This window comes from Hibiscus syriacus, unplaced genomic scaffold (genome assembly GCF_006381635.1).
Source record: "Hibiscus syriacus cultivar Baekdansim isolate YM2019G1 unplaced genomic scaffold, ASM638163v2 tig00110634_pilon, whole genome shotgun sequence".
NCBI lineage: Eukaryota > Viridiplantae > Streptophyta > Magnoliopsida > Malvales > Malvaceae > Hibiscus > Hibiscus syriacus.
In genome coordinates this window covers 628,139-639,804 of record NW_024062807.1, presented here as the reverse complement: position 1 = coordinate 639,804, position 11,666 = coordinate 628,139, and the positions used below count along the sequence as shown (strand labels likewise).

Sequence of the window (11,666 nt, the reverse complement as noted above, 5' to 3'; positions counted from 1 at the left end):
TAAGAATCCCAGAATTCTCTTACCCTTTCAAAGTTGTTCCAATGTTGTTTCATTTCGTAAAATACATACGTTATATATATTCGAATTCGGGTCCCGGCTATTTCGGTCAAACTCCACCGGATGAATGCGTGCGATACTCCTCTGGTTGTGTGATGTCTAAATGTGTCCCTGTTCTCCCCTTCGTTTGCATTCCTGGTCATCTTAAGAGAACCCGGTTTTTCGGTCTGAAAAACATGAAATAAGATTATCGTCGCGATTATCGTACCCATATATACTGAAATACATGAATGAGAAACTTGGGCAGCAAAATAATGCTTTTAATAAATAACCACACAAAAGTGTCTTCCACAGTTTACAGCAATCCCAATGCCTGGAGATTGAATTTAGTAAGAGATTACGCAACCCCAACCTAATACGCAAAAACAAGCTCAGTTGGCTACTTTAGCAGAAGCAAGAGAATCACACACAACTCGATCCGATCCCGAGAAGTCAACTAAGTTCCCTACACGAATCCGAATGTCTTTCCGCTGCATACCATCCTCACTCGGTGCAAGGTCCGCAGACACAGGAAACCCCGACAAATTAAAATTCGAAACATGTGCATACAAATACAAATAAGCTTGAGATAACGTTAGAAACAGAAAACGACAGGGACGTCGGATTGTTTTTTTAGTTACCGGAACAAGAAGTATGCTACACACTTTGTATTTTGCTTGATATATCTTTTACATCACACCTTCCTTCTCCTGCAATAGAAAGGATTCTAAATGTTAAACGACCGAAGCATCGTGTAGGTGCGACGGAAACAACGAGGAGTAAACTCAACATGGTGAAAACAATAACATGAACAGCTTTTCACATCAAAACATCGGTTTCGTTCGTGGCGCATCTCCTATATAACTAGAAGCAATGTGCTACAATAGACTCAATCACCTATAGACATTAAAATCGAGTAAAATCATATAGTAATTCGAGTAGTACTTCGAAACCATGTTACTTCGGTTCGGTAATAGTGTCGGATAGGATACGAGTCCGAGCATGTCGAATGCTAAGTTTGTTAGTATTATAATGCAAGCAACATCATTGTTTATAAACAAAAGAGCATTGCTTATAAGCTACTTTCACAAGTAACTTCAGCAGTACTTTGATTTCACCAAACGTCGCTTAAAAGTTATGAACTGGAGCTTGAAACTTAAATTTTCCCGAGAAAATGCATCTTCAAAAGTATTTAAACAAAATTTTCCCGAGAAAATGAATCAAAATCATCAAAGATTAATGTATAACAGTTACCAATCCCTTGCTCTCATAATAATCGTCCAATGCCCATGATACTTAGATTGATTTAAACCGAACCAACGAGCTAAACGATCATCCAAGCTTGAATGAGCTGCAAAAAGAGAGAGAAAACAGTGATTCTTTTCTTCATTGTTCAACAAATGAATCAAATATGAACATAATTGAGCAGTTTCTTAAGCTTCAATAAACAAACCCATTTCGTTTCAGTTCCAAACATTAATTATTTTCATCATTAAAACCCAGAGAATTCTTTCTAATTAAGAGAGAGAGAGACTAAAAGTAGGTATACCGTTTGGAGTTTAAATGCAGCGTTTTTGAAGAAACCCTGAAAGGATCCATCGGAATATGATTCAGAAGCAAGAAGAGACTTGTCAAACTGCTGGGGCGGCGGTTGGACGGGAGGAGTGGGAGTAGAAGACGGCGGCGCCGCAGCCTTGGAGGGGGATCGGAAAACAGGTGGTTCGGTAGGAGAAGGGTGGAAGGACGGGTGATGAAGACGGTGTAAGGGCCGATCTTCCGATCGACGGCGCCGGGATCGACGGATCTCTTTTGATCGGCATTTTGAAGAAGATAGGAAAGAGTGGAAGTGTCTGAAAAGTAAAGCTGAGAAAAGAAGAGTGTCACTGTCACGAAACCCAAGTGGGGAAGGAGAGGTGATGTATAACCGACCTTTACTTTTTCTCCTATTTATTTCATATATTTTAAATTTTTTTTATTTACTCATTGAATTTAATACATTAATATTTTTTAATACTCACCGTTAAATATTTAATGACGTTCAAATAAACTGTTTATAGATACAAAACGAAATCATTTTAGTAAAATATTATTTTTTAAAATATATATTTTTAATACTGTTAATTATTTAACGGTAAGTGACTAAAACAGGAGATATGACCAAAAAAACCCAATACATTAAGTTTAATGAGAAATTTAAAATTTTTTAAAGTTTAATGAGAAAAATAGGAGAGAGAATAAAGTTCAGTGATGAAATTTAATTTACTCTTTCATTATTGTACTTTTACTATTTATGATATCTCGTTTAATTCTTAATTTAGTCCTTCCATTTTCTAATAATGAAAAGATAGCTATCGATTAATTCGGCCAGTAAAGATCGAAATATCCAATCTTTAAATATTGAAAATCAGTCGATTAGCGAATCAAAGAAAAAATTCAAATAGCGATCGTCGAAGTTTTTTTTTAAGTAGAGATATTTTATAATGTGTCGGAGAAAATGATCGTACGATACGATATCTTCTAATATATGGAGATTAAAAGACGTACATCATCTAAATGTCTCTCAAAAAAATATCATGTCATCATATCGTTTTCAAAGAATGTTATGTTATCCGACCGTCTTCTTTATGACCGTTAAAGATCCCTACTTAAGAAATAAAAAAAAAATCATCACAATACACTTTAAAAAAACACTGCCTTAACTATACAAGTCCGTTGTTGAATAATAAAAGTACAATTTTGATTAAATAAAAACTCTTTTTCCCCTTTTTTTATAATTAAAAAGACAGTAAAAGTTTTTAATTATATCTTTTTTATGCCAAAGATAATGAACCAATCAAATTGGAGAACAAAGCTAGAGACGAGATGAGACAGGTTGTGAACTACTTAAGATCAATTCGGTCAAATCTCGAAATACTTGATTGAATAGAATCAACTCGAGTTCTTAACGAGCCGAAATGAGCTACTTGGTACTCGTTTGAAAAGTTCAAAGCAACTCGAAAATATAATATATTAAGATTTATTATTTAAAAATATTATTAATAATATTAACATTTATGTGTTAATCTTTAAAAAATGCAATATAAAAGTTTTATATATTAAAGTTTAGGTTCGAGTTTAAATTTGATGCTTAAATCGAGTTAAGTTTTAGATTTTTTTTTCATTTTGAGCTTTTAAGAGCTTCAATTCATGGTTTCGAGTTCGACTCGAGTTTGAAAATTTTAAGCTCGTAAATTTTCGAGCTAAGTCAAACTCTATTTAGAGTTTTCGAGTCAAACCGAACTCAGTAATACTCGAATTCGACTCGGTTCGTTTACCGCCCTAATTGAGATAGCTTAAAATTCCCGGTTAAAAATAAAAGTTTCACAAAAAAAAGATTAAAGCAACGGGTTAGGCAAAACTCATGATATTGTTGTGAAAAAACAATTCACGTGATAATGTTGTCCAATAAATAATTGTTCAAATGGTGTGAATTATAGTGCATGGATTGGTCGCCATGCAAGCCAGACGAGATCATAGGTCGCCATACACTCGTGCGACCTTGTAGGTCGCCATGCAAGCGGCTCGAACTCCTCTGTGATTCTGCTGAAATCACGACAAAGGTGGCTCTGCCTCCCTCACCCCTGTCTCCCTCATGCATGCAACAATGAAATCACGACAAAAGTGTTCTATACGAGCTGTGACGAGAGGATGAAGCTTTGCTACGAGCTGTGGTGAGAGGATGAAGCTTTGCATGCGCCATGCACGTCGGAAGAGGTCGCCTGCATGTAGTGGGAGCAGGCGAGCATATAGCGGGGAGGAGGGCGTAGGACAAGGTCCCCGTGCATGGCGACCTACCATGTCGCCTGGCGTGCATGGCGACCTACAAGGTCGCCCGAGGACATGGCGACCTATGCTGGGAAGCTGCCACACCGTAGGTCGCCCCGGGACATGACGACCTACGGCCAACACTGTGCAATTCGCCCTATTTGAACAATTAATCTTTGGAGTACGTTATATAGTGAAATAAAAAATTCGAGAACATTATCTCCAAGTTTTGCCCAACGGGTTACTACAAACATGGTTCCTCCTCACTTAAATCCATTGTGAACACATCACTAGAACGAAACCGGAGAGGACCGCTCTTAGCAAGACCTCCGAACATCAATATTTTCCGACCACCATATACCGACAGTGTGTGGCCCAACGAGAAGGTGGGGTCCATGCTACCGGTATCTCTCTCCAGACAGGTTTTTCCATTGAAAGATCAAGCAGGAAAGTGTCACTAAGAAGTACTCCCGAGTCTGCACAACCACCGGAAACTATGAGCTTGGTTCCATCGAGAGTGCAGGAACTGTGCCATGATCTAGGAAGTGGAGGAGCCAATCCCGAGATGTCTCGCCAGGTCGGAGGCCTTGCATCCAAATCGAGAACGAAAACATCGTTGAGCAGACCCTGCCTTCCACAGCCACCGAATAACACCAGATGAGACCCATTCACACAAGAAAGCGTATGACCCCAACGACCAGGTGGAGGAGAGCTCACCTGGACAGTTGCCACTCCGGGTTGTTGGAATTTAGATCCAATACAAAGGTCATTCATTGGTTGCATATTTACTCCTTCACCACCACAAGTACGACTCGATTCCCGACAGCACAAGCGCTGAAGTTGCACCTTGAAGGCTCAGTCCCCCAACAGTAAGCTTTCTCCATGCAGCTGCCTCAAGAGTTGTCAATTCCCTTGCCAGCCTACCCCACCCAAGTCTCTTTGCACCAGGAACAGTCTCTAAAAGACGTGTAGTTTCGCAACCCCATGCATTTTGACAGACCATCCGCCAAAGGTCCTCGTTTTTTGTCAGGTCGTTTAGTCGCCAACAGACGGAACCGACAGAAGCAATGTCTCTCGGAGTCAGTAATGAAAGTATATTGAGAGACAATACCTCATCACTCAATTGCAGTATCCCACAAAACCCACGGCAGACATTTCGGTCCCCAACTACTACAGGCTGAAAAGCAGAAAAACCAGAGCAAGAACGGTCCGATGGCTTCCTAGATTGCTTTATTGAAGATCCAGGCACTGGACCCAGATCAATGTCGTCTACCAAGGAGTCTACCAAAGGATGTCGTCTTTTTGCAAACGGCCCTCTATACTGTAAGCAGGAACAATAAACAAAAAGTTCACAATGATCCATTTTAAAAACTCAATCAGAAACATTGAACATTTAAATTTTGGGTAAACTATGCATTTAGTACCTAAATTATTAGTTTGATCCGTTTTAGTACCTAAACTTTCAAAAAAAATTAAAATCGTACCTAACGTTTAGTTTTTTTTCATTTAGTACCCACCATTAAAAACATAACCCATTTAGTACCTAAACTATCAGTTTTTCCGTTTTAGCACCTAAACTTTGAATTCTTTGTGAGATCACATGGATGTAATCAATTTTCTTTCAGTTTTCCCATGCCTTTAGAGGGCGATATCCCCTACCCATATCCCATTATGTAGCAGGAAAATTAACACTTCCTATCTTGAATATTGTTATACCTCCGGAGATACAGTTCCCCGTCCACCTACTAAGATCACCTCCGGAGAGACCCTCTCACAAAGGAAGCCCTTCAGCCAACCAAAAAGACAAGACCTTTGGTAAACCTAGAAATTTATCAGAACCAAATCTAACGACTGACGATTGCATTTATATACTTTGTTAGTCCACATCTAGATAATGATGATTAGGGATGGCAAACGGTATAGTTTTGTGGATTCCGCAACGCACCGCTCCAATTGGGACGAGGATGGGTATAATTTTAGCGGGTAGTGGGCGGGTGTGGATTTAGAGAGTGATACCCGTTACGGGTAGTGGGCGGGTAATGGGTTTAAGACATTACCCACCCGGCATCCGCCCGCCCGCCCACTCACTTTCTATTATATATGTAGGTAGTAGTGAATTTAAATTAAAGCGCTCTCAATTGGAGGAAATAGAGAATGATTGTAATATTGGAGTATCAGATGTCACAAGTATTGCTTGAAATTTTAGAATGTTTTGCCAAAGAACAAAAACATTATGTGTTTGTCATTTATGTTTCTAAACTTTAATTATGTCTTTTATTATGGTATTTTATGTACTTTAAGATCTATATTAACATTTAACTCAAATAATCATTGGATTATTTTATTATGTTTCTTAATGGACATGTTTTTTTTTATGTTTGTTTGCTTATATAACTTAAGTTTGCTTTCAGGCGGTCTAAATGGGTACGTCGCTAGTGGGTAGTGGGTGTGGGGATGGATTTGAGAAATACCTGCGTGGACGGGTGTGGATTTGAAAATTTGTACCCATCATGGGTGGTGGACGGGTGGTAGATTGAAAAATATTAGGTGAGTATGGGGAGGGTATGCGCACCCGACCCGCCCATTTGCCATCCCTAATGATGATCCCCTAAGTCTAACACCGAAATGCATTCAGAGTCCATATATAGATACCCATGCACCACCAGACGTAATAAACAAAAAAAGAAGAGAAAAATTCAACAAGGGTTTTCATTATCCACTAAATTCCACAACCTAGAGACCAAAAAAGGGGAAATTTGATAGTGTAGAGTAGTGGGAAAAAACATTTCCCCTTATAAGGCATCCACCATTTTATTTTTTAATATAAGATCCGTCCATTAACAGCCTAAAACTTGTGATACATCGTAGGACTCAAAAATATTTCCCCTTATAAAAATATTTTAGGGATCTCACTAAAAAAGTAATAGAGAGCCTTCACATCTTTTTTGACGGACGGGGAGGACGCCGAAAACATTATCCGATTTCAGTTTTTCCATGTGTATTCCACCAAAAATTGAAGTGGTATGGTGTTTATGACGTCCTCCCCTCGAAAAAAAATGAACAGCATGTTGTCTCTGATGTGCTCATGTTGATGGTAATAGTAATATTAATAAATAAGCCAAAGTTGACTCCTAAGCTCCATGGCTCAATGACGGTAGAAAGGTCGATAAAATAGCATAATGTAAAAAATAGCCCCTAATATTTATCAAAATTATCGTTTTGGTCTACATTATTTTTTTAGAACATTTTAACTCTCAACGTTTCACTTTAAGGCAAAAAACTACATCTATAGATGAAAACTATTAAATATACATAATTAATGCTCCAAAATAGGAACATTTTTAACCAAAAATGAAACGTTGAGGGCTAAAATGTAAAAAAAAGACAAAAGTGATTATTCTATCAAATGTTAAGGACCTTTTTGCCCAAAAATAAAACGTTGGAAGCCAAAATGCTCCAAAAAATAAAATTTGAGGCAAAATGAACACTTTAGTAAACATTGGGGCTACTTTTGACATCATGCCTAATCTTAAGTACTACTCAGAAATAGATCAAGGGATGATCAGTGTTATCGATTTCTTAAAAAATTAAATTATAATATATTTTAGATTTTTTAATATTTTTATTAATAAATTTTTTTCGTCTTTATAAAATTTTATAAAGTCATTATCATAAAAAAGTTCATATAAAATTAAAGCAAAGAAATTATACGATATCAAAAAAATTAAATATAATTCATATATTATATATTAGAAATATATTTAATTTAAATTATTTTTAGCAGCATGGTCTCTCCCATAATAAACGTAGTTCTCTCATTGATTTCACTTGTATAAATATCTAATTTTAATATCAGTATATAAAATAATTAATTCTCTTTTTAACCCAAATAATTATTTTAAGAAATAAAATAAAATAAAAGTTTGATAGAGGTAGAAGACTTTGCAGCAAATTAAATAAAGGGTAAAGTATACAAATGAAACTCGATTATAGGGTATTATTTTATTAAGTCTCTCGACTATTAAAAGTTACAAAATGGCTACTCGACTATTTATTATGTTCCAAACTAGTCATTTTCCATTAAAAAATTAATAGTGTTCTGAGTTGAACTTTAACCTGCTGACTGTGAAATGATAAAACTTGATCTTAGAATCACAAAGACAATTATATCTCGGTCATCATGTTTATGTCCAACTTAGACGACCGCCAATATTTTAACGAAAATGACGAGTTTGGAACATAGTAAATAGTCAGGTGATCATTTTGTAACTTTTAATAATCGAGGGACATAACAATGTAATATTTTATAATCAGGGACCATTTATGTATTTTACCCTTAAATAAATTAAGATATATTAATGTATACTAAACGACACATCCAATTATATCAGCAACATGAAGTCAACCTATTGGTTCTATCATTATCATCAATAAGTATATGATAAATATATAATAATAATAATAATAATAATAATAATTAATAATAATAATAATAATAAATCCCTTCATATTTTGACTTTGCTTCCTTAAAAAATTATAAGAAAAAAGAAATATTCTCAATTTCCAATTAAGCAGCAGCCAGTGTGAGTGCAAGCTCACAACCCACGCCTGGCAAAATAATAAATGTTAATTATTGACATTTTTCTAGGGCAAAAATGATTTCACATTTGAGAGGAATAACAAATACATCATTATTTCACAATTTATTTTGTAAGAATATAGTACGAATCAAACTATTTTAGTGATTAAAAATGTAGTTGTTATATCAATATGCATTGGTTCAAGTGGTAACCAGCTCGATAACGCTTAAGTAAAGTCTCAGGTTCGAGTCTTTGTGTATGCAGAAAATCTCCACTGGGAGACTTACCCACCAAAACCAGGTATACGACCCGGGTTGATCCAGATTAGTCAGAGTGAAGCCTTGGAACTGAAGGACAATAAAAAAGGTAGTTATTATCCTTAAAGGTTACAAGTTCGGGGAAGTCGTCTGTAGAGGTGTTTGAACATTTTATGTCAAATAACTTAGAGTCTTTCGAACATGTATTATCTTGTAACCAACCTAAAATAATCAAAAAAAAAAAATTGTAAGAACAATAACATTATACAAATTTGTTAAAATTTACTACGGTCATGTGTAGGGATGAGCATGGGACCTGAAACCGACGGGTTCCGACTCGACCCGATCCGATCGAATTTTTTAAGATTCGATCGGTTTTTTTTTAATTTGGGTTCAGGTTGGTCCAGCCGAGTTTTTTAAAGGTGATTTCGGGTCAGGTGGGATTCAGTTTAGGTGAAAATACCCGACCCGACCCGAAAAAGAAATAATTTTAACTTATATTTAGGAATAATTATAATAATACACTTCTATATATTATTTTTTTAAAATTAAATCACTGTTTTTATTGAATAAAACAATTTTTTTAATTATTTCGGATCGAGTTCGGATTTTATCTCAAAAAATCGGATCGGGTTCAAGTCGAGTGAAGGATATATATTTTTTGAATCGGATAAAATTAGTAGAAAATCGACCCAAACCCGACCCATGTCCGTTCCTAATCATGTGTCAAATAGAGTTGAGTTTTTGGTCTACTCAAAATTTCCAACTGATTATAATATTTCCTCATTAAGTCATTCGACCTGATCCGAATTTAGAAAAACTCCACTCGATTTAAGATAAAAATCCATCTCGTATCCCACCTGACATACATACATACATTCTTATTTTTATTAGTAAATTATGGAGTTAATTAAAATATATAGATGGAGGGTATTACAACAATTATCTCTAAATATATAAAAGTCAGTTATATTATCACTTGTAGGTTAAGTCAGATATTTTCGTTCTAAACAAAATTTTTATTTAAAAAACAACTCTATAAGAATGGTTAGGTCAAGACTATCAAGTTCAGGCTAAATGTTCATCTCTATAAGTAATCCCTTTGTAGTAATTTCCATGGTTTCTATTTTTATACGGTTTTGTCATTGGAATTTATGACGGCTTAGAATTAAGCTATCGGAGTAGTATTGTCTTAGTTTAGGTTTTAACCCATTTGACTTTATTCCTTCTTGTAGTTTGCTATCGTTGACTTCTGTGTATTATTCTCTTTGTGTTTCATCTTTTTAAATTTAATCGGGTCTTACGTTTCTGTCTATATGCAGAGATTTTTACGCAGAGATTTATTTACAGGGATTACTTCCCATTACAGCCCCGCATATGAAGACTGCGTATGAAGACTGTTCAACTGTGTATTTATTATTTTATTTATTTATTTACACATGCATTGCATTTTATCTTTATTTTTAATTTTCTGACTGCCGGAGGTCTACCACGGAAGCTGTTCTCAACCTGGTATTGGGGACAGCCTACTACCCTACCTCCCCTTACCCCATTGCATATGAGAATAGGATTTTGTTGTTGTTGTTGTTTAAATCTTAATATTGTCACAAAAAAAATCACCCTCATAACATATCTTTATAATATTATATCTGAATTATTCAACTCAGGCCCGACCCAATACATGTGTCAGACGGGCCTTAGCCCAGGGCAGCATGTTTGAGGGGGACATCAGTTTTTTAGTGTTTATAGTGTGTATATATTTGGCCCAAAAAAAATTAGTCCAAAATACTTGATAGGTCGATTAAAGGTGTAACCCCCTAGACCCAGCCTATGCGTTTCGACTAAGTCTAGTGGCTCACATTATGATTCTTTAAGACATTTTTTTTTCCGAAACCGTTATTCAATCAATGTAAAATCACATTATAAATGACATGAAGTTATAATAAATCATACTATCAAAACCTAACTTGTAAATATAATACCAATAAGTAATAAATTAATTTAAAACATATCTTAAAAATCAAATCACGATAAACCGAATAGTAATAGCAAAAGTGTCATCATATTAAAATACCATACTTTAAAATAAGGTCCATGTTAACAAAATAAAGACAACTTGCAAGGTAAAAACATTACAATCAAATATACTTCAAGAGATATGTTGATCCTCCAAGTGCTCAATCCAGGGTAACTAACCAACAGTATCTGAAAGGGGGAAAACATTTTCGAAAAGTGAGCTAGGCTCAGTGTGTCCCAATATTACCATAAAATCACTATAGGTACACTAAACATATCATAGTCCAAAAGTCTCATAAAATTATACTGCAGTAAATCTCTTTAAAAAGCGTTACCCTAAGGGAACATCTTAGGGCCTGAGAGCCTACCCAAGATAGATTTCGGGGCCGTGAGGCCTACCTAAGAACACATCTTAGGGCCGCAGGGCCGACCCGAGAATGATCTCAGGGCCGCAGAGCCTACCTAAGAGTCACATTAGGTCCGTAAAATTTTTCAGCTTGATCAGAGCTGTACTTTATAAATTCATATTCCAAAAATTCAATTGCACCGTGTTATAAATTCCATAAAACCATAAACATGGTAATTCTATACCATTTCAAAACAAATATCAGATAACAATCATAATCTATAAATAATCACATTAAATCGGTGCATCAACAATACGGTAACCAAAGAATTCAGTGTACCACATATTAAAACAAATAAAACAATTCAGTAATAAATAGGGAACACACCTCGATAATAGTTCAAATCGTGGATCTACTGATTGCTGGTTTCACCACGCTCTGCTACAGTTTTCGAACCTAATTTATAATATCACTATATTACTAATGGGTAACATAAATAAATCTCTAAAATCATAAAATTTACGAGTCTTACGAGTGAATACTGGTATACGTGGTTTAACTGATCTAGAAGAGTTGGGTCGAGCTATCGAACGATCCGGAGAGTCTCTTGTACCTTCAAACAATAA

General features: G+C 35.5%; 1 pseudogene; it reads right to left on the bottom strand.

Annotated features, from left to right (window-relative positions):
- Positions 1-428: 428 nt before the first annotated feature.
- Positions 429-5,727, bottom strand: LOC120136614 (annotated as a pseudogene).
- Positions 5,728-11,666: the final 5,939 nt, after the last annotated feature.